Genomic DNA, 3,521 nt, shown 5'->3' with positions numbered 1-3,521 from the left:
AGCTGCTGGTGTGGGTGTGGGGAGAGTGTTTCTTGATGGATGGATCCTGCATGCTGTAACATAAACCTGCCAGGCAAGAATGTGTGTTTTCTGGCATAACAGCATCATGAACATTATGGGATTATTCAAGCACTTTCAGATAGGTTTGTGAGGCCTTCTACATAGGAGAATTCGTGCATGGTACTGTAACTCTAAATAAGATCCCATGCTTGGGAGATCATGGGCTTTAAAAAGGAATCCAGTGATATTTGTCTTGCTAAATGGTCACGTTGTCCAACTTCCCTATAAATATTTATGGTTATACTCATAGGTCAGGGCTATTCTCAGCCTGGGCAGAGAGTTCCTTTCTACAGTCATCAGCAGTCAATGTAGACGCTCAGCACTGGCCAAGGTAATGATAATGAGTAACTGATAAACGTTCAGTCCTAAGTGGAACATGTAGATAAATTCCCCAATACTCAAGAAATACTATAAAAGAGGGGTGAGAGAGAATCAGAAAAGTAGGGGTAGGAAGGAATGCTGTGAGATGTTTTCTTCTTGACATGATATAACCCTTGCACTCAGACTCTCTGTAGCTACGGGCAACTGCACAAGACAAACATGATATAAAAACAACAGAATCAGCCAGCATTTTAGTGGGTGGTACTGAATTGGAATCAAAGTGTTAAGGACAGAAAGGAGAAGGAGTAAGATGAGCAAGGGGCCTTGTCAGGGGTGTCTGGGAGCAGGAGAAGGGAAATGGATAGTGAATGCAATGAAGAGACATTGTAGATACATTTTTGAAACTGCTGAAGGACAAACAATAGCGTTTTAAGAGAAAATAAAAATGTGGATGGAACTCAGCGGACAGTCTGGGGTGGGGTCTGAGATTTGGATTTTTCTCAAGTTTCTGTAAGGTGATAGCAAAGTTACTGGACTGGTAACCACAGCTTGAGCCATGGGGCTTTTTTCCATTTCTATTTTGAATACCATCAGGGATTATTTAATGAGAGAAAAATATGGGAAAACTTGTCATTATGTGATTTTTGTCACTGTGTCAACTTCCTAGAGTATATGGACACAAACCTAGATTGTCTGGGGTCTGAAGAGATAAAACACAGGCTAAGAACCCTTGTTGCTCTTATAAATGACCCATGTTTTATTCCAAGTGCCTACATGTGGCTTACAACTGTCCATAACTGCAGTTCCTGAAGATCTAATGCCCTCATTGGCCTATAAGGACACAAGACATGTATAAAGTGAACATACATACATACAAACCAAACATTCATGCACATAAAGAAAAAGTAAATAAATCTTTTTAAGAAGCCTAGACACTATGGATCAACTACTGGGGATGGTCTTAATGCAGCCAGAAGACAGAGCAAGCACGAGGTATATAAAGAAACTGTGAGGAAACACTGCATGCTGCTTTCAATAGCATTTTTGTATAAATAGCAGAGCTATAAAATAATAACATGCATAGTTTATCAAATTCATAAACCAGTGAGAGAAGTATTATGGTCAAAAATAACTGTGTGTGCCATGCATTTATATCACAAGAAACCCAGTAGGTGCATTTATTTTGTGACATCACAGCATTTGATTTAATCATACACTGGGGTGGTAGGATATCTTAGCATTTTCCAGCTCCATCATAATTCTATGGGACTGCTGGATGACTAAATAGATAGAGAGATGTCACTGGCTACATCTTTTATTGCACAGCAGCGTTCACTCTGTACTATGCTAACACTATTCTCACCATTCTCAGAAAATGACAGTGTGTCCTGTTTAAATTATAAAGAAAATCATTAAAAAGAAGAAGCCCTCCCCCCACATCATACTCACACACATACACACAAACACACGGACAGAAATATTTGAGAGAGGAGAAAAGAGATGGAGAGAGGGGAAAGCCTGTCTAATGGACTCTGACATTCAACAGCTGGGGCTCCTGTTTCCAGACTTGTTATTTATTCCCATGTGATGTTTTGCAATATCCTTAACCTTTCTGAGTTTCGGTTCCTTATCACATAAAATTAAAATGTTAATACTAGACTCTTGGTGTTTGGGGAAGATTAAGTTGTATATATGTGTCTCCACTTGTTTCTTGATTAATTTTTTAAAAAATTTAATTTAGATAGAAAAATGGAAGAATAGTAAATAATGTACTCTCTAAGATTTGTTCTGATGAAAGAAACCTAAACACTTGGTGCCTTACACAGGTTGGTAACGCAATGCTATCCCATTTTCATGGTCTGAGGCATTCTTTACAGAGATAACTTTGTGGTCTGGGCAGGGATTCCTCTTGTTATTGAGAGTGTGTGTTTCTACCGACTTGGAATGACTGCCAAGCCTACTGTGAGGTCCAATCATATGTGATTGGCTTTATCAATTCCTGTCACTGGACTAGACTCTTTCTGATTGGCTACAGTTTTCTGGATGTCAAGAACCAGAACTGATTCGCTATGTCTGACTAATGAAAGTCAGAGGTCCAGGTATTTTCTTCATCCCAGATTACACATGGATATAGGAATCATCACAGAGAAAATACAAAGAAAGCTCTCAGTACTTGCGAACTGGACTTTCTATCCTTCCTCAAGTTGCCAGCTTCGCTTTAATTGGAGAGACATTAAATCTAAATCTGGAATGAGACAATCGACTCCACTCATTAGTGGAGGAGTGTCTATAAGACAGTTATATCAGTTTATGACCACTGGAAAATACAATGAATCATTTGAGAGGATTGATGATTCATCTACAGTCTCTAAAGCGGCATGAACTACAAATTATAAAACTCTGGCACCAAGAACATACATCGACAAATGCGAGAAAATACATTTATGTTTCTGTATCTACATGTAGTGGTCTCTCACCGTATCTTGCTATTTCAGCTGATGGAAACAAACATAGAGACGCACAACCAAACACTAAGAAATTTGGGGAATCCCAAAGAAGAAGGGGAGGAAGAGTTCTGCCCTAGGCAGGAGGGAACCAGTTCCACAAAGTTGCCCTCTGCCACTATTACCTCACTGTGGTGCACCCCAAACAAGTAAATAAATATAATAATATAATTTAAAAATTAAGTATTTTACTTCCAAATTAATCTAATTATTAGTTTCCATTTTTACTTTCTCTTATAGATGCAAAAATGCATCACTGAAGTGTGAAAATGTGTAACTGTGAGTTTCCTCAAGCTTTTACACTATGCTGTTTAATTGCATTTCACTGATTTATTTTTTTTAAAAAAATGCTCTTGTATTGAAGAGACAAATTCAGACATAAAAGTATGCTTAAAGGAGCACACAATCATCTATAACTTTAGCTCTGGGGGACCAGACACCCTCTTATGGCCTCCATATGCTCTGAGCACATACATTTACATACATGCAAGCAAAATACTTATAATATAAATAACCCTAAAATAAAGGGTAAACCATGACCTTGAATGTCCTGGTGACTTTCAATCCTTATTTTGCTACTTACTACCTAAATGGTCGTGAAGGACAACTCTATCAATGGTGCTTATACTACAGAAT

Source organism: Microtus oregoni, unplaced genomic scaffold, assembly GCF_018167655.1.
Source record: "Microtus oregoni isolate MIOR12 unplaced genomic scaffold, Mior012 000036F_ref0000092, whole genome shotgun sequence".
NCBI classification, from domain to species: Eukaryota; Metazoa; Chordata; class Mammalia; order Rodentia; family Cricetidae; genus Microtus; species Microtus oregoni.
This window is presented reverse-complemented; position numbering follows the sequence as displayed.